Raw genomic sequence first — 25,469 nt, 5'->3', positions numbered from 1 at the left:
TAGAATGTGTCCTTTTATTTAAAATGCCTCTCTGGATTATTTGTGGGGTATAGGAATTGGTTCATCCCCCCAGAAAATATATAGTCTGGCCCCCCACATGGTCTGTGTTAAGTTGTGGGCGAACATATCAGACGACACAGTGATTCTTCAAACAGCTCTTGTTTATTCAAAAGGCCAGAACAGAACTGAACTGAGGAGCTCAGTCAGCCTGCTTATATAGAGCTCCAGAACAGCGTAACTGTTGCAACTTTTCTAAAACTATCCAATCACTGAACGTCACTTTTCGATCCTTCATTTGCATACAAACTATCCAATCACTGAACGTCACTTTCTATCCTTCATTTGCATAACTATCTACAGTATCCCCCTGCTGGCCCAGGGTGAGAACTTCAGTACATAACACCCCTCCCCACCGAGATAAGGCGTTAGTTACAATCGTAATGGTTTCCTTATATACAGCACTACACGGAATGGTTCAATTAGGCACAAAAGCATATCAGTTACATTTCACATACTTAGACCAGCAGTGATACATGTCCAACAACATAGTCCTTTAAATAAGTTGGGCACTTGGAAGCTCTGCCAGACCGCCGGGGACTGGTAGCCAAGTCCGGGGGGCCACCCAATTCTTTTTTTTTCTTTTATAAATTTTTATTCATATTTGCACATATATCCAGGAAAAACATAAACAAAAAATCCACCACATACCTTATACAAATTATATCCACTTCACAAATTATAAATAAAATACATAACTGAGTTAGTCTCAACTGAGCCTTGGACTTCCCTCCACTCCTTTGGTAAGTATCAAATAAATTATATAGTCGCGTACTTTTTAACTCTTTTACATAGGCCTTTCCCACTGTTAGAGTTATTTCAACCCCGCCAGTGTCACCTGAGATTTAGATTCCATATACATTAAATATTTCTTCCAATTATCATGAAATTTCTGTTCGTCTTGGTCCCTTAATCTTCCTGATATTCTATCAAGCTCAGCATAATTTATCATTTTAACCTGCCAATCACTTATGTTGGGTATTACTTCTAATTTCCAATTTTGTGCTAACATAATTCTTGCAGCTGTCGTAGCATATAGAAACAAGATCTTGTCTTCTTTTTTAATTTCTTTACCGACCATTCCTAACAAAAAAGCTTCTGGCTTTTTGGGAAATGTATATTTCAAGATTTTTTTAAGTTCATTATAAACCAATTCCCAAAAGCCTCTCACTTTGCAACACGGCCACCACATATGGTAGAGGTCACCTTCTACCTCTCTACATTTCCAGCATCTTTTATCCTTCAACTTATAAATCTTCGCTAATTTCACTGGTGTGTGATACCACCTGTAGATCATTTTCCACAGGTTTACCTTTAGTGCCGTGCATGCCGTAAATCTCATATTCTTGTTCCATAGTTCCAACCACCTCTCAAAGTCGATGTTATATCCAATATCTATCGCCCACTTAGTCATAGCCTCCTTCACCTCCTCATCTTTTGTATACCACTCCAGCAAAATATCATACATCCTTGACAGTGTTTTGTTCTTACCTTCTATAACTTCTACATTAAATTTAGATTTTTTATCTTCAAATCCTACTTTCTTTTTGTCTTCTTTTAGCAGATCATTTACTTGGTGGTATTGCAACCACCCTGTAAATAAATTTTTGATCTCTTCATATGGTCTAAGTTTAATCCCTTGATCTGTCTTCCAAGTTAGTTCTTCATAGGTGGCATTCTTCCCTTCCATGTTTATTTTTTTTATAGTTAACACCTCTATTGGTGAAATCCACCAAGGTGTCTTCCTTTCCAATATATTTTTATTTCTTTCCCATACTTGGAATAGTGGTCCCCTAAAAATATGATTTAGAAAGCCTCTATGAACTTTCACCTTTTCGTACCACAGGTACGAGTGCCACCCGTACCTGTTATCGAAACCTTCCAAGTCCAAGATGTCCCTATTTTCCAATCTTATCCAATCCTTCAGCCACAATAAACACGCCGCTTCATAATATAAACTTAGATCCGGTAGAGAGAATCCCCCTCTTTCTTTTTTGTCCACCAATATTTTCATTTTTATTCGTGGTCTTTTGCCTTGCCAGATGTATCTCGCTAAGGCTCTTTGCCACTCTTTACACTGCTTTAGACCTTTTAGTACCGGAATGGTTTGGAACAAAAATAACATTCTGGGGAGAACGTTCATTTTGATAACTGCTATCCTCCCCAGAAAAGATAAGCTCAATCTCTCCCAGATTTCAAGATCTTTCTTAATATTCTTCCAAGTGACTTCATAATTATCCTTATATAGGTTAATATTTTTCGCTGATATCCACACTCCAAGATATTTCACTTTCTTTGCTGTCATAATTCCCATCTTTTGTTCTAGTTCTACAATATCTTCCTTAGTTAGATTTTTAGTCAACATTTTAGTCTTATTTTTATTAATCTTGAGGCCTGACACCGCTCCAAACTCTTCAAATTTTTGCAAGGCTTCTTTCATACTATTTTTTGGGTCTTCTAGAGTTAATACAATATCATCCGCGAAAGCTTTTATCTTATCTTCTTTAGTCCCTACCTTAATCCCTTTCACTTCCGCTGCCTCTCTCAGTCTCTTAGTAAGTACTTCAAGTACTGTTATAAATAACAGAGGAGACAGGGGGCAGCCTTGTCTAGTCCCTTTAGATATGTCAAAAAATTCTGATGTCGAGTTATTTATTATTAGCTTAGCTTTTTGTTCATTATAGATAGCTTCTATACCTTTTCTAAATCTTTCACCCAGCCCCATCGTTTTTAGATTTTCTGTCAGGAAGCACCAAGAAACGTTATCAAAGGCCTATTCGGCATCAATGAAAATCAAAGCGGCTTGTTTGTCTATTCTGGTTTCCAAATATTCAATGATATCTATCACATTTCTTACGTTGTCCTTCAATTGTCTCCCTGGAAGGAAGCCCGTTTGATCTTTATGGATTCTGTTATTTAATACTTTTTTTAATCTTTCTGCCATTACATCCGCAAACAGTTTATAGTCGTTATTTAATAATGAAATCGGCCTATAGTTTTTCACCTCTAAGGCATCCACATCTTTTTTAGGAATTAATGTAATATAGGCTTCCTTCCAGGTATTCGGGGTCTTCCCTTCTTTTAAAGTATTGTTCATCACTTCACATAGGGTTGGGCTTATTTGATCACTTTATAATATTTGGCTGACAGACCATCTGGCCCCGGCGCTTTACCGATTTTCATCTTTGATATTGCCTTCCTTACCTCCTCCTCTGTAATCAGCTGATTTAATAATTCTTTTTCTTCGGTTGATATCTGTTGTAAATGATGTTCTTTCAGATAGCGTTCTATATCATAGCCTGTCTCCTTACCTCTTTTATATAAATCCTTATAGTATTTCTGAAACAACCTTTTTATTTCATTTGGGTCTTCCACTATCTTATCTCCATCCCTTATCCTACAGATCATATTTTGTTTTTTCCTTTCTCTTAGTTGGCAGGCCAAATATTTCCCTATTTTATTAGCAGATTCAAAACTCTTCTGTTTCAACATTTTAACTTTCCACTCAATCTCCTGGTTTACTATCATAGAAAATTGGGCTTGTAATAACATTATATTTTGTTTTATAGTCTCATCACCTGGCTTAATAGTTAATTGTCTTTCATTCTCCATTAACTGTACTAAAATCTCCTCCTTTTTCTCTTTTTCTTTTCTTTGATGCCTGTTTTCCGAATTAGAAAGCCCCTCATGACGTCTTTCCCTGCGTCCCAAACCATTTCTAAAGCTGTCCCTTTATTTAAATTCCACTTGAAGTACTCTTCAATTGTTTCTTTTGCCTTAATCACTATCTTTTGATCATTAAATAGAGATTCGTTCATTCTCCATCTAAGTACTCTAGCCTCTTTACCCTTTAACTCTAAATATACTGGGTTATGATCAGATATAGTCTGTGGGAGAATTTCAGATTTGATTAAGTTCTGTATCAATTCCTTAGTGATCCAAATACCATCTATTCTCCCCCAACTCTGGTTAGGATTTGAGAAAAAAGTATATTGTTTTACAGTAGGGTTTTTGAATCTCCACGCGTCAATTAGTCCCATATTATCAACCAAATCAAAAAAAGTCCGTGGTAACTTGCCTTCCTTAATCTCTTGTTTTCTTGTTGATCTATCCAGATTTGGTGACACCACCCCATTAAAGTCACCCATCACTATCATTTTTTGATCCATCCACTCTGTTAACTTAATACCTAATTCAGAGAAAAAGACTGCTTTTCTGTCATTAGGTGCGTATAGTCCGACGACAATAATCTTTACTCCTTGAAACATAATCTGTACTACAATCATTCTCCCTTGTTCATCTTTATACAGTAATTTTGGATCAAGTTTTTCCTTTATATATAGAACCGCTCCTCGTTTCTTAACTCTATCTGAAGCCACAAAATCCAATCCTAATCTCTTATTGCTTAAAATTCTCTTATGCTTTCTTATTACGTGAGTCTCTTGTAGGCAGATTAAGTCGAGGTTCTTTTTTAGTAAAATATGCGCAATCTGGTTCCTTTTATTTTTATTGTTGAGTCTGTTCACGTTCCAGGTCAGAACTTTTAGAGCCATCACTTATATGCAAATAATAAGATAACAAGTCTAGATTAAATCTACTGTTTTTTATCGTCTATCTCTTCTCCTTCCCTCTCTTGTCCTGAATTTGTCTCCCTCTCTCCTTCTCCACTCTCTCCGCCTCCGTCCCCACTCCCCGATCGGCCACCCAATTCTTGCTGAGGCTGTGGTGCGACCCTAGGTGGTGTTGAAACCAAGTCCCCTGGATCCACTGCTGTGGATGGAACCTCCGCAAGTGGAGTTGGCGGAATGTCAGGCACTGCAGTGGTCTGAGTCTGTGGTAACTCTGACAGGCCCTCTGAAGTGGCTTGGTTCGGCTCCACACCGGCAGTTTGCGAGAGAGGTGTAGGTGGAGCCTCACCATCTGTAAGTGTCTCTTCCGGAGCCATGAGTGCAGTTGGGGGCCCCACGGTAGTGTCCAAGTCCCCAACCCTGCGCCTAAGCTGGTCTATGTGCCAGCGCCGCAAGCGTCTGTCTTCGAGTGCCACCTGGTACGAGCGAGGTCCAGTGACTCCCACTACTGTGGCTGGCACCCAAGGAATGTCCCCCACAAAGTTGTGGGCAAAGACCTGGTTTCCTGGAACAAATGATCGTGGCGCGTTGGCACAGCCTGGGGGTTTGGCCACGGCAAAGTCCGGGTGCAGCCGGTCGAGCAGGGACCTGTGGCGGCGGCCCATAAGCAGTTCGGCAGGACTCCGCCCTGTGGCTGCATGAGGGGTGATGTGTTGTACGAACAAGTATTCAGCGACCCGCTCGTTCCAGTCTCCCCGATCCAGGCACGCCAGTGCCTCTTTTGCCGAGCACACCATTCTCTCTGCTTGCCCGTTGCTGGATGGATGAAATGGTGCCGTTAGGGCATGGCGAATGCCTAGTCTCAAAAGATACAGCTCAAAAGTGCCTGACGTGAACTGTGGTCCATTGTCGGAGACCAGGACATCAGGACACCCATGCGTCGCAAAGAGGCCTCGCAGCACCCGGATGACGGCCTCGGTAGTGGTGGAGGGCATCAGGGCCACCTCCAGCCATTTGGAATAGGCGTCCACCACTACCATAAAGGTCCGGCCGTGAAAGGGGCCAGCCAGATCGATGTGCACCCTTGACCAGGGTGTCTTGGGCGTCTCCCAGGTGTGACCCTTAGCTGCCGGTGGTGCAGTGATGGCATCGTCCATGTTAGGCCACCAGACGTAACACCGAGCCAACACCTTCATTTTGACGATTCCCGGGTGGCCAACATGCAGAGCCTCCAGGACACGTTGTCTTTGGGGAATCACAACGTGGTCTCCCCACAGCAGACAGCTGCGATGAGCCGAGAGTTCATGTTGTCTGGTTGTGAAGGGCTGGAACTCCAATGCAAAAGGCCCTTGTGGCCACCCCGTCCACACCCAGGTGAGCACACGGCTGATGGTGCGATCCTGGGCAGATGCAGAGGCCACAGTGGCAGCCGATACAGGTGCTGCCGGAAGATCCTCAATCAGGAGGAGCGATGAAGCAGGAGCCGGGTCTTCCACAAACGCTGGAAGAGGGCAACGGCTGAGGGCGTCGGCATGGCCCATCGATTTCCCCGGGCGATGGACAAGCCGGTAGTGGTAGGCAGCCAGGAAAACAGTCCATCACAGCATGCGTGGCGAGAGGACCGGTGGAGTTGGACGATCACCAGCGAGGAGGCCCAGGAGCGGCTTGTGGTCAGTGATGAGGTCAAAAGTCCTGCCATAGAGGTATTCATGGAACCTCTTCACTCCAGCCACAAGTGCCAGTGCCTCCTTGTCAAGCTGGCTGTAATTCCGTTCCGTCGGAGATAGCGTCCTGGAAAAGTAGGTGAGCGGTGCTTCTCTTCCATCTGGAAAATGGTGACTAAGGACAGCGCTGATGCCAAAAGGTGAGGCGTCGCAGGCAAGGACCAGCGGCCTGGCTTCACTGTACTGTACCAGCACACTGTCCAATGAAAAGAGAGCCTTGACCCCGTTGAAGGCGGCCGTCTCCCGATGACCCCAGGACCAAGGTGTCTTTGTGCTGAGGAGTCGGTGAAGAGGCTCAGCCACCATGGCTTTGTGGGGCAGGAACATGTTATAAAAGTTCAGCAGCCCCAGGAATGCCTGCAACTCCGTCTTGTTCTTTGGGATGGGGGCCTGCTGGATAGCGGAGATGTGGTCGGGTGAAGGCCGGAGGCGTCGATAAGACTCCACCTGTGGAACAGCGATCTGGCACTTCTCCCTCTTTACCTTGAACCCGGCCTCCTGGAACCTGGTCAGCACGGCACGGAGGCGCTTGAACAGCTGCTGGTGTGAGTGCGGACACCAAGACGTCATCAAAATACGGTACCACGCCCGGAAGCCCTTGCAGGAGACGCTCCATAAGGCTTTGGAAGATGCCAGGAGCCACACTCACCCCGAACAGTGGCAATGGAATGCCCCTCGGTGGGTGACGATCGTCTGGGCTTCAATAGTGGCATCATCGACAGGCAGTTGTTGATAGGCTTGGGCAAGGTCCAGCTTAGCAAAGGCCTTACCCTCACCCAGGGAATGCAGCAGGTGTTGGACAACAGGAACCAGATAAGCATGCTGCTGAAGTGCCTTGTTGATCATGCACTTGTAGTCAGCGCAGATTCTCACCAACCCGTCTGGCTTGACAGGCGTGACGATGGGGGTTTCCCACTTGGCGTGGTCAACCGGCTCCAAAACTCCTTGGGCGATCAGCTTGTCCAGTTGTTCGTCCACCTTAGCCTTGAGAGCAAAGGGAACCCGGCATGGCTTTAGCTTGATGGGGGCGACTTGTGGATCAAGGCTAAAGGAGATAGGCGTACCTTCAAAAACCTCGGCAAAGTCTTTGACCAGACCCTCAGTCTCTGCGTTAGAGATGCAGTTGATGCCGGTGACTTCCAAGCCGAGGGCATCAAACCAGTCTAGCCCTAGGAGGCTTTAAAGAAAATCTCACCTTTAAAGTAAACCTCTAAGTAACGAAACCAAATCGACCCAAGTCTGCCTTCCTCCACCAATCTGAACTTCCCTCTTCAAGCCAAAAGACAACACTTCCCTGTCCCCGGGCGAAACCCCCTGGCCTTTCATTGGTAGAGCCGCCACAACACCAGTGGCATTTACTTCAGTGCTGCGCAAGGAATGACTGAGCGGACGGCGAGATGCTTTCAGCCTCGGACACTTGGCGGGTTCTGAAATGGCCGTGCAGGCCAGATTCACGACCCTGGCGGGCTGGATTCAGCCCACGGGACATAGTTTGAGGACCCCTGGCCTACACTGACTGGCAGCAGCTCCCCAGAGTTTCAGGCAGGGATTTCGTCCAGCCCTTACAGGAGATGTCAGGGGTTGACCCTGGGACATTCTGCATGCCAAGCAGATGCACTAGGGCTCCCCATATTTCCCTGCACTTTCAATGCTATGCTATTAGCAACCGTGGATATTCCACCTGCCACTTTTGAAAGGAGAACACTCCCCTGATTAATAATAATAATAATAATAATAATAATAATAATACATTTATACTCTGCCCATCTGGTTGGGTTTCCCCAGCCACTCTGGGCGGCTTCCAACAAAATATTAAAATACAATAGTCCAACAAATATTAAAAGCTTCCCTAAACATAATAACAACAACCATCCATTTCTGGAAAGGGAAATGGCATACTTTTGTATATTAGTATAAAAAGCATGCATAAGAAGGTATTACTCATTTATGATGAGAATAGGATTTATTTATTTTGAACTTCGCTGGATTCCTCCTTGGCAGCCAGTGCGATTGTTTCAGCAGGGCTAGAACTCAGGACCCGCTGCCTTGAGGGACATCTAAGAGCTCTTTGGCAGGGGAAAGGTCTCCCTGGGGAGGCGGTGAACTCTCCTTCCTTGGAGGTATCTAAGCAGAGATCGGACGGCCATCTGCCATGGATGCTTTAGCTGAGATTCCTGCATTCCTGGGGGTTGTAATAATAACAACAACAACAACAACAACAACAACAACAACAACAACAACAACAATTTATTTATATCCCGCCCATCTGGCTGGGTTTCCCCAGCCACTCTGGGCGGCTTCCAATCAAACACTAAAATACAATAACCTATTAAACAGGGCTGCCTGTTTGGGGAACTAGACCCGGCCCCCTCTTGCTTCGGGTTGGACTAGATGACCCTGGGATCCCCTCCTATCTCTCCACTCCTGAATTCTAGGAGGAGCTTCCTTGCCTCCTGCAAAGCCACTTTCCCTGCAAGCTCTTCCTCTGGTTTCTGGCCAAGGGAGGGAGATGCTCAGAGTCCAGCCAAGAGCCTCCCCCCCAAAGGATATCTGGGCATTGGCGTAGCCAGGGGAGCAGTTGCCCCCCCCCCCCAAATGCATAAAAAATAATAAAAATCTGAGAGAGGGCTGAGCTGGAGGGACTCGGCTTGGCAAGGGTTAAAGGGAACTGAGCTGCCTTCCTAGAGAGGACAGGAAGCAAGGGGGGCAGGTCCTCCAGAGCCAAGGCCCCTCCCTCCCCAGTTCTTTCCTTGCTTCGGTGTCTCTCCTGGGATCTGGTGAGTCTCCCCTCTCTCTGGGATCTGGTGGGGGTCCCAGGGCTGCCGCAGGGGAGGGGGCCTGGGGGGCCTGATCTGCTCCTGCAGGGGGGGACCCCAAGTCAGGGAGGAGAGGGTCAGGGGTGCAAAGACCCCCCATATGCTCCTGCTACCCAGAGGAGGAAGGAGCCCCGGGGCTGAGAGCCAGAGCTTTTTGCCAGACTCCCCAGGAGGAAGGTCAGGGAAGGAGAGAGCGCGTGCCGGGAAGAGGGGGGGACCCCAAGTCAGGGAGGAGAGGGTCCTGCCAGGGAGGGGCCAGGGCTGCCCCGCTCTCCTTCCTGCAGATCAGAGGATCCCTGACTCCCACGAAATCTCCCTTTTTAAAACAAAGGAGTCACTTAACTCTGTGTGACATCGCTCAGCCTCATTGCACAAGAGAGGAAAGACCTGCAAATGGTTTTCCAAAGCTGAAGGAGGAGGTGGACTAGCCCCCCCAAAAAAAACCCCACAGGGAGGGTTGAAGTTAAGGTGGGAGAGAAAGGCCAGGGATAAAGAGAGGGATCCCAGCCCAGAGTCTGGCTGCTGCATTGGGGACCAGTTTCCCAGTGTCTCCCAGGGCAGCTCCCCACGGAGGCCACTGCAGCCATCCCCTCGCACCCAGAGCAGGGCATCCCAGGACCACGTCCTCTCTGTCCCAAAGGGATTGTTGCTGGAAAACCAGCCGGAAATGGGCGCTGCTCCTCACTGAGCCTCCAGGGACCTGGGCATCAATGGCTGTGTGTGTGTTAAGCTAGCTAACAGAATAATAATAATAAATTGCCCACCTGAATTTCAAGTGAGACGTATTTGGCCCCGTCCACTTGGCTCTCTGGGGTTTTCCAGATACATACCTGGCCCTAATAGCAAAGAAAAAGGGACCCCACCCCAGGAGTCTGTCTGGAGAGGGGCAGAGAGTCCAAGTGCAAGAAAAAGAGACAGAAGCAGGGGAGTGGGGGTGGGGGGAGAACAACTCCTGAGGCCCCCCCCCGGGTGAGGACACTCACTAGAGCCAAACATCCAGTTATCACGAGATACAAATGATTCCCTTGTCAGTCAGTCACTTCTGACTGGGAGGCAGCAGAAACCAAGGTGATTAATCTCACAGAAATCCCTTCAGTTGCCTCCACATTCTGCATTGCTAGAAGGCTAGAGACTTATTTCTTCTCCTCCTTTTCAAAAAGATAGCTCATGGTCTGAGATGCGGTGAAGTCCAGCCCATTCCCCCCCCCCCCGTCCTACAGATTCTGTAACAGAACAATGTATTTGCTTTGTTGGATTTGCTGCAGCTTCTCATTTAGACGGACAGAACTTGGCAGAAGACCAAAGGGTTCCTTCCGATCTCTCAGAGGCTTCCTGAGAGCACAGATGGATGAGCAAGACTCATCTGGCCCTAAAGCAGGAAGAGGCCATGCCATCCAAACTGGGAGCAGTGGGGGATTCTGGGAAAACTCTGTGCAGAAGATCCTGGGTGAGGAGGACACCCTCTGCTCAGTGGTGCAGAGCCAGCAGGTGAGGCAGTTCTGCTGCCAGGAGGCCAAAGGACCCCGAGAGGTTTGCAGCCGACTCTACCACCTTGACCATCAGTGGCTGAAGCCAGAAAGGCACACGAAAGCTGAGATGTTGGACCTGGTGATCTTGGAGCAGTTCCTGGCTGTCCTTCCACTGGAGATGGAGAGCTGGGTGAGGGAATGTGGAGTGGAGACCAGTTCCCAGGCGGTGGCCCTGGCCGAAGGTTTCCTCCTGAGTCAGGCAGAGGAGAGAAAGCAGGAACAGAGAAAGCAGGTGAGAGAGACTTTCCTCTGGACACTCCCAAGGGGCTCCAAACAGGACAGAGAACATCCCATAATGGTCTGCTGATGGCCCATCCTTTTTCTGGGAAAGCATCCATGGAATGAGATCTCACACTCTTCAAGCCTTTGTCATTCTCTTTCTAGTATTTCTCACCATTCTCTGTTTTGAATCCTTGTTTCTTTCTCAGGGAAAGGATCTCTTTGCAGAAATGGACCTGGATTCCTGTGAGGCAGAGAGGCCTCCGTTGGACACCAGAGAGAAGCCACTGGGTAAGGAGGAAGGTGGGTTTTCTCCGTTTGGTCTCATTCTGTTGGTTTTCCAACTCATCTAAGGGTTTTTTCATCTTGTTTTGGGGGGAGACAGTTGGGAACAAGGGTCCAGAGGAGGGGAGATGTATTTCTGCACAACAAACATATGAAATGCGCACAAACGTCTATAAATGCTCTCAGCAGGTAAGTCTTTCTCAAAGGCCCATCTGCAGTTAGAGATGCCCTGTTTCACCTGTGAGAGAAGCAGGCACTTCTGGCGTCCTGCTTACCTTTTTTCTCTTACAGGTGGCAGAAGGATGCCAGCAAGACCTCCTGATCCGCCTTTTCATGGGGGCAGAAGGGAAGCAGCGGCTGTGGAACCAGATCAGGTCAGGGGAAGCTGCCTTGTGGGGACAGAGGCTGAGGGATGGAGCAATGTCATGGACTGGTGGGGCACAGAGGAATGGTGGGAGGAAGCAGCCGGGGAACCAGGAAGGGAAGACGGCTCAGAGCCAAAGGAGTGGAGGTGGAGGAAGGATGAGCGGTCAGAGGGAGAAGAGGGAGAAGCCTGGGAAGAGGAGGTGTTAGAAGCTGGAATGGTAACAGGGCTTAGTGGGCTGGGAGACTCTGTGGCAGAATGCAGTGCAGAATCAGAGGCAGAAGAGGAAGGAGGCAAGTGGGAGGAGGGAGGTTGAGAGGCAGAGGTGAGTCAGGAGAAGGAGGAACCACCGGTGACTCCCTCTCCTTTTGCCAGAAGCCACCCTCTCTGCTTGTCTCTCAGAGCCAAGAGACCAAAATAGGCTTATTTTAATTGTAGATTGATCACTGAATGCTAAAATTGTTTTCTAAGCAATGGACAAATGAGAACAAATAGTGACCTGGATTCACCTAACCAGCCCCATCGGATGAAAAATGGGGCCTGCCCCCCATTCCTCCCCCTCTCCATGCTCCCATGAACCCCTTGAATTTGGCTTTACGGCATTGGGAGGGAACCTTCCAAGAACAGCTCAAGAGGAGAGGAGTAATTGGATCCTTCCATCAGGCAAACTGGAAGCAACAGAGCATTGTGTAGCAGATCATATTTATTCTGTCTCAGAGGAGGACATTTCCCTTTTTCTTTTAGGGTCCAGTGTGCTTTGAAGATGTCGCTGTTTGTTTCACGGAAGAGGAGTGGGCGTTGCCTGATCCTGACCAGAGAGCTCTGCATAAGGACGTCATGGAGGAGAATTGTGGGATCGTGGCCTCTCTTGGTAAGGCTCCCTGTGGGATCGTCCTATCTGCCTGGAAATTCAAAAAATACCTCTATGTGACCAACGTCATATATTTTCACAGAGCTCAACAGCGCCCCCTATAACACCTGGGAACCTAACACCCCCACAATAAACAGTAACTTACAGTTTTTTCTTTGAACAATCTTCTTCAAAATATTCCTTTTTCTACCACGATTGGGCTGGTGTGAACTTTCCAGGCCATCTTCAGTGTCAGCTTCAACCTTCCACAATTTTGACCACTACTATATATCAGACAAAACAACATTCAACAGCTCTTCAGAATCTAATAATAAATTTGTTCTTGCAACCACCGATAAAAACTTTGCCACTGCTAATGTTCTAGTTTTTGTCCGGTCTTCCAGTAGGAACCTGACATACTGAGCCTCTGATTTTCCCGGGAAGGGTACCAGCAAGGGTAGTATCGGTTCAGCCCTGGCCTGCTCATATTTTGCACAATGCAACAAAATATGATTTATGGAATCGATGTCTTGAGCACACGAGCAAAGTCTGTCCTGGTAGGGAACTCCTCTCAACCTACCATCCAGCACTGCAGAGGGGAAGACATTTAGTCTGGCTTTGGTGAAAAGCCTTCGGTAGTTAGGTACTGTCAGGTTTTTGATGTAAGATGTCAACTTAAAGACATACCCATATTGAACTCCTGCTGCCAGCGGACTACAGACTGCGTGTGATCGAGATGGCAAGTCACTGTGTGCATTGTCCCATAATCTTTGCTTTAAAACCTTTTGGGCGCCTTCATAGCCCAGGTAATACAGTTGGGGGGGGGGGAGACAGACCAATAGAGGTGGCTTTTTTAGCCATGGTTTTCTGCCATTTGCTGACAAATTCCTCATTGGTCAGATGTTGGTACAGACCCTTCCCTAGATCAAACACTGAAATCCTGAGCCAATGTTTTAGGGCAGACCACCATGCTTTAGTTGAAATTGGGCATTCACCAGCTTCTAACAGAAGTACAGTGTTGGGGACGCAGTTAGGTACCTGCAGCAGAGATCGTATAAGTTTTGCCTGAAAGCCATCTAGCTTTGGCAGGTCCCCATTATCTTGCTTAATCTGCAAGTACTTGGTTCTTTGCTTGCAACTCTCCGTGTTCAGCAAAGCCAAATAAGATCTATTGTCTTGATACACTTGTATAGGACATTTCACAGAAACCCCAATGTCCTTAAACAGTTGCATCAACCATTCACAATCCATGAGTGAAAATGACAGAGCATTGAGTTCTGCTTCACAGGGGCTTAGGCTCACTGTCGTCTGCTTCCTGCACAACCAGTCAAACAGGCAGTGGTTGTACATGTAGCACACTCCAGAAGTGCTTGTACCATCCGTGGTGTCACTTCCAAAACTCGCATCTGCAAAGATTTCAAGACCTCCAGTCTTCTGACTGGTGAACCTCAGCCTGTAGTGCATAGTCCCTTTCAAATACCGGGCTATGCGCTTCAGAGCTTTCCAATCCTGAACAGTAGGATTGTTAGCATGTCTGCTAAGCAGGTTAGTGCTTACAGCAATGTCAGGTCTTGAACAATGAAATTCAACTTGCCTAGAATGCATCTGTACAGCGTAGTGTCAGAAAACGCTTCAGCAGTACTATCTACCTGGTAACCTGTCACCATCGGTGTGTCTGCTGGGTTTGCATCAACCAAATTCAACCTGGTTAATACATCAGCAATTTTCTGTGTTTGGTGTACCAGAAAATTACCTGCTTGGTCCCTCTCCACCTGCAGAGAAAGATAGTTGGATACCTCACCAAGATCCTTCATGTCAAAGTGCTCCTTCAGCTGAGCTAGGGTGCTTTGGTAAAAAGCCTGATTCTTCCAAAACATCAGAAGATCATCAACAAAACATAAACAATACAGTTTGTTTTGCCCCTCCTCCTTGACAAACACACATGGATCAGCTTTGCCCTGGTGAAAACCTAGAGAAAGCAATGTTTCAGTGAGTTTTGTGTTCCAACACCTGGCACTCTGCTTGAGACCATATAAGGATTTCCGCAGTTTACAGACCATTCCCTTCTGTATCTGCATTCCATCAGGTGGAAGCATGTACAGCTCCTCCCCCAAAATCCCGTACAAAAAAACTGTATTAATGTCATGATGGAAAACATGCAGTTTCTCCTCCGCAGCGATCTTGAGCATCAGCCGAACGCTCTCATATTTGACGGTGGGCGAGTAGGTCTCGTGGTAATCCTGTCCTGGTACCTGTGAAAAACCTCTGGCAACCAATCTGGCTTTGTGTCTGACAACCTTGCCATTCTGGTCTGTCTTGGCCTTGAAGACCCATTTGCTGCCAACCAGTCTCATCCCTGGGACTACCGGTACCAGCTCCCAAGTTTGGTTCCTATTCAAGGAATCAACTTCAGCCTTCATGGCATTAAGCCAAGGCTCAGCATCTTTAGAGGTTAACTCCTGGACCTCTTTGAAGCTTGAAGGTTCCCACACCTTCTCTGAGCTACTAAGAACAGCAGTTGCCGTCTTAGCAAACTCATCTGCAAATCTCTTTGGAGGTTTGCCTTTTGTCGCCCTTTCAGACCTGCGAACCAGACGCATGTCTTCTGGACTCATCTCCTCTTTCTTAGGAGAAAAGTGACCAATGGTGAACAGTGGTTCTTCCAGTTCATTGTCAGACTCATCAGATGGTCTGACTGAGGCCTTTGCCCTCTTGTAGTCTGCTGTGTCATCACTGTCACTGACAGCAGCAGCAGCGCCACCCACTGAACTGGAATCCGAACTCTGATCATCATCATCATCACCATCATCATCATCCTCAGCTTCCTCAGCTTCCTCAGCATGATCTGCTTTCTTCACATCACCTTCATCCTCCTCTGGGTAACACTGGAAAATTCCCACATTTTCCCCCCACATAGGATTGTACTCAACACTCCTTGTGAACTTTATGGATTTAGAGTTAGTCATCCATACCCTGTATGCACCTTTTTCGTACCCCATGAACAAACCATGTGCCCCACGCTTCCCAAGCTTGTTGCTTTGTGGGGTGTGTACCCACATGTCAGAACCAAAGATTCTCATGTGCTTGACGTTAGGTTTGTTGCCAAACATCTTCTCATAGGGAGTACAACCAATAGGTGATGACAGTCTCCTGTTAAAAGAATAAACAAAATTCACCAAAGCCTCCCCCCCAGAACTTCTCAGGGAGATTGGCATCATGCAACAAGGTTTTCATTCCTTGCAGCAACGTTTGATTTGCTCGCTCCGCAAGCCCATTCATCCATGGCGATCTAGGCATTGACAAGTCATGCTGGATTCCCTTCTCAGTCAGGAAAGCTTCAAACTGCTGAGAAGTGAATTCCCCGCCTCGATCAGTAAACAGACAGCCGATACGTTTACCGTGAGCATTCTCCAACCAAGCACAGAATGCCTTGAACCTAGGAAACGCTTGCGATTTCTGCTCGAGCATAAACACATGAATGTACCTGGAAAAAGAATCAATTAGAACCATGAAGTACCTTGCTCCTCCCAAAGAGGGTACAAGAGGACCTACCAGGTCTATGTGCACTAGCTGGTAGGGTTTGGAAGCCTGCCTGCTAGACTCCTTGCCTTTCAGAGCAACCTTCACCTTGTTCTCTGCACAAGATACACATTTCATGTGAAACTTACAGGGTTTGATGTTCAAACCCTCAACCATCTCTGGCATCTTGGCCAGCGCTTGCCAAGACAGGTGACCAAATCTTCGATGTGCATCGTGAATGCATCCTGCATGAAGAACCTTGTTAGTTTGTGCAACACAACAAGAATCAACATCAGATATAACAGCATTGTCATCATAAGTTAGACAGAACAAACCATCCATCAACTTTGCATGCAAAATGTCCTCTTTGCCTTTTCTGATGACACAGACGGTCCTCTTGAAGGAAACCTCAAAACCACGCCCAGTCAGCTGTGGGACACTAAGCAAATTGTCCGCAGCTCCTGGAACAAAGAGTACATTTCTGATGGTAGTATGCAGACTTGCAAGTTTCACAGTCCCAACTCCTGCAATTTGCAAAGTCCTTCCATCAGCCAGGTGGATCTCACCATCTTGAGGTGTGAAGGAGATAAACAGGTGGCGGTCCTTCGCAAGATGGCGACTGGCCCCAGAGTCAACAATAAACCTGGCCTTGGCCTTTGGAGCAGCTTTTGCAGCAAACAAAAACTTGTTTTCCACCAGCGTGGGCTTTTGCAGCTTGCCCCCCTGCTCCTGGCCATCAGGCGTGCCTTTTGCCTTTGGTGAAGCTGTGCCAGCTAACAAAGCCTTGTTTTCCACTGGCGTGGTTTCTTCACCCTCCCTCTGCTTCGGGCCATCTGCAGGCATCTTGCTCTGTTTACCTCTGGCCTTCCGGTGATGACCTTGGTTCTCACGAGAAACAGAGCTCTCAGCTGCCGACTCCTTGGCTCCCCCTGGAGGCTGGAATGCTGCCTGGGATGACGTTACAGTCTGCTCCCCCTGCAGCTTGCAACCGGTGCCCTCAGCATCCCTGCATTCACTCGCATTCTGGGAAACAACCAGGACCTCCGATGCATTCATACTCTGGGCTGGGACGATTGGCAGATGGGCTTTTTTCAAAGCATCCCACATGTCACATGCCGTGAGATTTCCAGCAAGCGTTTTTATATCCTCCAGAGAGACAGATAAGACTATTATGTCTATGGCCCTCGAATTCTGGGCCTCCCATTTCTCTGTCCGAGGAACTGGAGTGGCTTCAGACACAGTATGCCAGACTCCAAACTGACGCAGCAAACTCTCACACCATTTTGCCCAGCTCTGATAATTGTGCCGATTTAACTTTGGGCACTCAGTGGCCTCCGAAGCTTGGAAAAACTCCATTCCAGCTTTTTACGTGAGCCTTTATGCCTTCAAAGACGTCTTATCTCGGCAGCCCATTAATCACGATGCCTCTGGCTCGGCTCCCAGGCCAATTAGACCAGCCGGACTTCAAAGACGTATTCCGCGGCAAACAGAAAAGCCTCTGCTTTCGCTTTTCCAACACATACCTCAGCAGTCTGTCGCTGTCTTACTCTCCTGTAAGTGCCGTGAATCCGGGCCCGAAACCTGTTGTTGGGATACTGCCAGGGAGATAAAGTCCATCTGAGCCCCCAAGCTCGGTGCCGGACGATCCATCGACCTCCCGTAGTCAGGCAATATCAGCAATCAGCGGCAGGAAGCCTCAAGAAAAGATAGCCACATTCTTGGACTTGTGCACACTCTATCAGCAGAATTCACACAGCAAAAGATGCACAGCAGGAGAGCATATTTATAGTTTATTCAGCGTTGGTCAGAACAAAGAAACCATGACCGCCTGCTCCGGCTGCTCAGGCAAACAGTGGAAAATGAAAGGAACTGACAACATAAACATCCTGTGAGACAGGAAATACGCAGGCTGTGACACAAACATCCTGCTCCCTTTTAAGGTGGAACGGAAATATCCTAACAGGGAATGCCCCATTAGCAATGATGAGGTCAAGACTTATTTGTAAAAAAAGCCAGGCAGAATCCGGCATAGTTGATTTGGCAATCTTTCGAATGTCTACGTGGGGGTGGGTTTAGAAAGAGGGCGTTATTTTCCTTTAGATCTCTTAATATTGGGAATTTTATTTCCAGGCTATCATCATTTGAGCCTATTCTGGCATTCATATCTCCCATTAGGTAAAAAGGCGATCCAGGGTGCCTAATTTGTAGGGAATAAAGGAAACTATGGAATTTACGCCATGTGCTCTCTATCTGTGTTTGCACTGTATATGGTGGGATATAAGCTGAAACAAGAATGATACCCTTGGATTCTAGATGCAAAGTGATCCCCAGTGCCAACTGCTCGAAAACTGAGCACTCAGTAACTTGTGACGCCAATTGAGTGGAAACCAGAGTTACTAGGCCCCCCCTCAGTCGTCCCCTTCCGAGCGGTTTAGAGGCCTTGATTTCATAAGCGTCGTAACCGTCGAGAACTATGTTGTCAGTTGCCCAAGTTTCCTGCAGCATTATTATGTCAAACCCCGTTATATATTCACGAAATGGACAGACAGTGGTCCGTGAGTATTTCCGCATAGAGCGGTGCCCCCTCAGATGGTAGTTCATGAGCGCTCATCTCAGCATTCTCCGCTGGGTGATCTTCACCCATTAATGCATCCCCACCTACCTGGGAATGAGTTCTGTTTGGTGCAGTGAGTTCTGAATTCTGTGCTCTTACAAAATCGTCCATTTTCCTCTGCTTGCTCTTCTGTGGGCTCACTTGTGGAGATGAGGCCGGTCGTTTCATTTTCCTAGGCATTTCCCAGAGATAGAGCGGCTGCTAATTTCTGTTGTAAATCAAGGAAGCCCACGATAGGCGTCTAATCTCCACTCCTGCAGAGCCGGAGCTAATTAAGGCTTTCTCCGGAACTTTCCAGACTTTCTTTAAAGCTTTTAGCTCATGCCCTTGGCTCAAGCATTGTAAATTAATAGCTGCCAAATAACAAAGATAAAATACTGAGGCTGATGAAAGCTAATAAAAAGTGATAAAAATAATAAAAACAGCATCAACTGATGCGGAGCTGAAGTCGACGCTACCACTAACGCCGCCGCCATTTTGGAATGATATATATTAAATATATATAAATGCTTCAGTATCTGGGAAAAGATCACCTGCGGAACACTTCAGTTTGGGCTCAAATATTTCGTTTATGCATTTTGGAGCATTTATATTCCCATTAATGACGCAAATTCTGCCCACACCTTTTGCTGCCATACAACCCCAGATCATCACACTGTCTGGGTGTTTCACAGTCGGTGTAATGCAAGTAGGATGTAAATCTTCTCTGATTCTTCTCTTCTCCAATTAAAGAAACTCGCGTATTTCATGCCATCACTACCAAGCAAGGTAGTGTCCCATTGTTCCGCTCTCCAGTTAACACGGGTTTAATCTTTTCAACCTTTGCTTGAGAGATAACAATGGCTTTCCCCTTAGAATTCTAACATTTAGACCAGTCCTTGCACTCATCTTCCCATTACATTGCACCATATCGTCTTGTATACACCCAGATGATTTTTTTCTGTAATGTAGGCACAGTCTCTCCATTCTTCAACCATCACTTGCCTTTGTGCACCTTTTCCTGTTAGAGGGAGATTTTCCACTGGTGGCAGATGACAGAAACTGTGACACCACAAGACTGGTGTAAAACCAAATTAAATAAAGGTTTTATTAGCTTGTGGGTGTTTTTCCTGCAGGCAGGTTCAAACTGCAGCTTTTCTCCCTTTGTAGTGATGGCCAGCTGTACCCAATTTACCCAGAGCTTACAGAAACTGTTCTTAAAGGTACAAACATCTTTACTGTTTCTATGCAGAATGTTTCTTTCCCAACATTTCCTGCCTTTACCAGTCTGATTTTGTAGTGACTGAGTCTCCTTATACCTCTTCAAAAATATAGAAAGGCCAGCTTTGGTTTAGTTTTTCCCAATCTTTCATCTAATTTCTTCATAACTGTAGCCTTGTTCACGTAATAGTACAATTTTACATCACATTCTGGGTGACAAGTCAACTCTGTGCCATTTTTAAAATTTGATTATGTTTTTCAACCTCACTAAATGACCAACTTGATAGCAATCACATAAGACACTGACAAAAGTCAACCTAAGCAAGTTGTGCTTCCTTTTCCTGGTTATTTGGCTATATGGTTTGATAGAATATGGGTAATTGAAAAAACTTCGTTGAATTGCATTCTTGATTGCATTCTTGATCAAATTATCTTTCCATTGATATATAAATTTATAATATTACTCCAAAGGAAGAACGACACTTTTTTCCAAGTCTTCCACAATTTTGACCACTACTTTAAATCAAACAAAGCAACATTCAACAACGCATCAGAATCTCATAATAAATATGTTGGTTAATGACAAACAACAAAGGTAATGAACACACCCCCAACTCCCTTGAGTTCTTCTCCATTTGCTCCTGAGGCACTAATCCCTTTTTGTCTCCATTGCAGATTGTGATGAATCGGAAATTGAGAACAAAGGTGACCACGATAAAATCCCCAGGGAGGAGAAGCCACATAAAAATTTGGAGTGTGGAGAAAGCTGCAGTCAAAACTCCCATTCCACTGCCCATCAACAAAATATCATTGGAAATAAAGTCTATCAGTGTGCAGAATGTGGAAAGAGCTTCAGGAACAGCTCCTCTCTCACTTCCCATCAAAGAATTCATACAGGGGAGAAACCCTATCAGTGTGTGGAATGTGGAAAGAGCTTCACTGAAAGCTCCAAACTCACTTCCCATCAAAGAATTCATACAGGGGAGAAACCCTATCAGTGTGTGGAATGTGGAAAGAGCTTCACTGAAAGCTCCTCTCTCATTTCCCATCAAAGAATTCATACAGGGGAGAAACCCTATCAGTGTGTGGAATGTGGAAAGAGCTTCACAGATAGCTCCTCTCTCACTTCCCATCACAGAATTCATACAGGGGAGAAACCCTATCAGTGTGTGGAATGTGGAAAGAGCTTCACTGATAGCTCCAGTTTCACTAGGCATCAGAGAATTCATACAGGGGAGAAACCCTATCAGTGTGTGGAATGTGGAAAGACCTTCAGTCAGAGCTCCGATCTCACTAAGCATCAAAGAATTCATACAGGGGAGAAACCCTATCAGTGTGTGGAATGTGAAAAGAGCTTCAGGAATAGCTCCCATCTCACTTCCCATCAAAGAATTCATACAGGGGAGAAACCCTATCAGTGTGTGGAATGTGGAAAGAGCTTCAGTAGGAGGTCCAATTTCACTTCCCATCAAAGAATTCATACAGGGGAGAAACCCTATCAGTGTGTGGAATGTGGAAAGAGTTTCAGGAAGAGCTCCTCTCTCACTTCCCATCAAATAATCCATACAAAGATTGGAAAAACCAGTATACAGCTTTAGCAGCCAGGCAAATCCACACCTTTTTAACCAGGCCTTTTTCTTATTGACATCTAATACTATTTTAACATGTGATGTTTTGTGTTTTTATGTTGTGTTTTTATATTCTAAGCATTCTGAGACATGTGGGTGTATGAATACAGCCACTCTTAAATTCCTAGGCGTCTTTGCCCCCCCATAAAATATTTCAGGAGGCCACCCCCCAGCTTTTCTTTGTGTATTTTTCAAATGCAACCTTTTATTCTTCCGCTACTTGCCATACAATTTTGCTATCAATTTGCCCTTTTAAGAAATTTTTAAAAACCGCACAAAGGTCATGAGAAAAACAAAATACAAGAAAATACAAATGTGGACAGGTCCCATCTTTGCGGGCCAAACGCAAAAGTTGCTTTAAAGGAGGCTTTCCCAAACTTGGGTCCCCAGCAGCTCCCGGGACGATAGTTTCCATCATCCCTCCCCATTGCTCCTTCCAGCTAGGGATGATGGGAGTTGTAGTCCAAAACCAGCTGGAGACCCAAGTTTCCTTTAAAGGGAAAGTAGGCTGGCCCTGTTATTCCCTCTGCTGGCCAAAAGCACTGCCCCAGAATCTGAACCACCCCCAGTACTCCTAATTGGAATTTATAGAGCACAAAACTGAAGTTTGATCGGCACTTCAACCACTAGGGAGCTTCTAGGTGCTTTCTGCACCACCTAGAGTACCCACAGAATTGTGGCTTCTACTGGCAACACACACAGGAGAACAAATGAAAGACAAACACAATGAGCAGGAAAAAACCTGGAAAGGGCCATACCAAATGGACATCCGGTGTGAAGAGGTCACTTTCCCCACTGCTGAACAATGCCATAGGTAGAGGAGATGAAATGCTAAAAGTGTTCTCCGGGGCAAGGGGAGCTGCTGAGAAATTGAACTACGGGCGCAAAATATTACTTTTTTAAAAAGTCACTGCCATTATAGACATTGCCATTCTAACGGTGTGCATGCACCATGTGATTGATAGTGCAAGACGGGCCTTACCTGGCGCCCACCAATATTTTATTCAAGTCGACACCACTGGGTTGGGTGCTTTACAAATTAAATAAATACATAAATCACCTTCCTTTGCACATTTTCCAGCTTGCCATGATCCTCATTTATGCTTTTTAAAATGTATCTGCCCATCTTGTGAAGATTTTACATTATAAACATACAGGATGAAAGCCTGACTTTCTCAAAAACAATACAAGCCAGAGAAATGTCTCCTTTTCTTTTCTTTTCTTTTCTTTTCTTTTCTTTTCTTGGATGGAGTTATAAACTTTGTTGATCCGTGGACTGCTGTGGAAATTGTGTATTTTGATTTCAGTAAGTCTTTTGACAAAGTCCTCTGTGATATTTATGTGAGGAAGCTGGTAAAATGAGGCTGAATGAGGTACCGACCCCAAAGAGGACTCCTTCATGGTTCCTCCTCATCCTGGGGAAAAGTGACAAGAGGGGTGCTGCAGGGTTCTGTCCTGGGCCCGTTGTTGTTCAACGTCTTGATAAATGACATGGATGAAGGAACTGAGGGGATGCTCATCACATTTGCAGACGACACCAAACGGATCATGATGGCGCCCTCTCTCTTCTTCAACAACAGACAGGGAGACAAAGAACAGTGCAAAAGCACAGCAGAGCGGAAGAGATAAGACTGACGTCCGTTCTTACACTTTCCAAGCCTAGGAAAGTAAACAGGGGCATGTGACATACTAGCCACATATCCAGCAATGGGAGGAGTGAATTGCTAACTCACCACACATGATTGCAGGTGATATAAGGAAAAAAACCTGCTCCTTTTTCCTTATGGGGTACCCAAGGGCCCATATACAGTCCTTTTGTAGGTTCTCTATCGGTAGGAGAAAATAACAGAGACCAACCAGAGAATATTGAGAAGCAAAGCAGCTAGTAAGCCTTTTCTTTATTAACTGTTGCAACAGGGTTCTCCCCCACACGCAGGAGAGAGGAGGAGGACCCCGAGCTATGCATGCAAGCCCTTGATAGAGACATTTTTAATTGCCTGCCCTGGAGTCCAAGACCACCCCCAGAAACATCACACATACATCACAGAAAAGGCAGTCTACAACAGAAATCTGAGTGCATTGTTTTTACCTTGAAAAAGGTAAGTCCAAGACCACCGCCAGAAACATCATACATACATCACAGAAAAGGCAGTCTACAAAAGAAATATGAGTGCATTGTTTTTACCTTGAGAAATATTTGAGGTGACTGAAAGAGTGAAAGAGTCAATATGGCTTTAGGACTTTTCCTGTGGGTTTTGGACATGTGGTTTATATATCTATATATGTGTTTGCTTGGTACATTTAGATTTATATTTACTAAAATAAATTATAACAATTCCCCCCTTTGGGGCTATATTTTTTTTCTAAAAAATTGTTGCCCCACAAATAATAACCTGGTATGTTGTAAATGGATGCCTTCGTTTAAATCTTAAGAGACTTGCATGTCAGGCCTCTTAAAGCTGTTTGCAGATGTAGCAGTGCACATAGCTGGACATAGGATATCACATAAAAAATAACACATGTTGCATTTTGTTTCTAAATTACTTGTGGCATTCTAGCACTTTGGGAGAAACATTCTCAATAGTGGTCTCTGCTTTACACTTAGCGGGAAGGTCAAATAATGAGTGAAAAATGCAGTTTGTTTTGTTTCTGCCTTTTTTGTGTGTTCCCAGGTGTCAAAGCTAGCTCTCCTCTGGTCTCACACCTCTATCATATCACAGCAGCAACAATCCCTGGTGAATCCCTGTAGGGCTTTCATATTGACCATGTCACCTTGTAGTGGCACAGGTTTGGGCATTTCTTGAGAGAGATGTCTTTGCCTTGGCCTTTCTATGGGGTTTTTATTGTTATTATTATAGGCTCTGGTTTTGCACTCTTAAGGAAGGTGCTCAGTTGTTCCTAAGGGACCAAAAAGCTAATTGCAGCCTGGATACACTTGCCCAATTCCAACGGAGTGCAATAAGAATTTATATAGCCCCATGGCTCGCCGATGTGGAGTTCTGGTCCCACTTGGTGGCGGTGGTCGGCCTGGGCCTTGTACGCATCCTTGGCATGGTGCAGTTGCTCCATCAATAGTTGGTGCTGAGACTGGAGCTCCTGGAGCCAATCTGTCAGCAGATGCTGGCAGCACGTCCGGGAACAAACGCGAATGGTAACCATAAGTGGCCTGGAACAGGGTCTGCTGGGTGGAGGCGTTCACCGCATTGTTGTAAGCTGCCCATTCCCAAACTGCTGCCACCTTCCTGGGATCCATCTGCACCCCATCAGGGGAGAGTTGGTGACCGAGGAAGTCCACTGACCGCTGGTGGAACTTTCACTTGCTGAGCTTAGCATACAGGCGTTGCTCCCGCAAGCGTGGCAACATGGACCGGACATGACCCTCGTGGCGAGCTGGGTCATGGGAGTAAATCAGAATGTCACCTAGGTACACCACCACATACTTGTCTAGCAAGTCCTGGAACACATGGTTGATGTACTGTTGGAACACGGCAGGCGCATTGCACAACCCGAAAGGCATTACAAGGTATTCAAACTGCCCATACCGGGTCCCAAATGCTGTCTTCCACTCATCCCCGGCTCGGATCCTAATCAAATTGTAGGCCCCCCGAAGGTCCAGCTTGGTGAACATCTGCGCCCCTTGCACCTGTTTCAGCAACTCTGCAATAAGGGGCAAGGGATACCGGTCTGGTATGGTAATCTTATTCAGGACCCGGTAATCATGGCAGGGACAAAGCTCCCTACACTTCTTAACGAAGTGTACTGGAGCAGTGGTGGGCGTGGTATTGGGCCGAATGAACCCGCCCTCCAGGTTCTTGCGAAGGAAGTCCTGCAAGGCTTAGTCCTCTGGCTCCGTAAGAGAGTATAGGCAGCTCACAGGCAGGGGCACCCCGGGCTGGAGGTCTATGCCGCAGTTGAAAGACCAAGTGTTCCTTGAACACTTCTTGGTACTCCTGATAATCAGCGGGGAGCATTGACGCAGCTTCCCCTGTGGGGGCGGCCACTAGCATCTCAGACCGAGCATGGGGACACGGGTTTGGGAAGCGCACAGTCTGATTGACCCAGTCGATCTGAACATTGTGAGACTCCAGCCAGTCCA

At 46.3% G+C, this 25,469-nt stretch overlaps 1 pseudogene; it reads left to right on the top strand.

Moving 5' to 3' along the window:
- LOC128412179 (zinc finger protein 850-like) overlaps nt 1–25,469 on the top strand; it is a 72,185-nt pseudogene that overhangs the window by 20,578 nt on the left and 26,138 nt on the right.

This window comes from Podarcis raffonei, chromosome 4 (genome assembly GCF_027172205.1).
Source record: "Podarcis raffonei isolate rPodRaf1 chromosome 4, rPodRaf1.pri, whole genome shotgun sequence".
NCBI classification, from domain to species: domain Eukaryota; kingdom Metazoa; phylum Chordata; class Lepidosauria; order Squamata; family Lacertidae; genus Podarcis; species Podarcis raffonei.
Note: the sequence above shows the minus strand (reverse complement) of the source record. Positions and strands in the feature narration are given on the sequence as shown.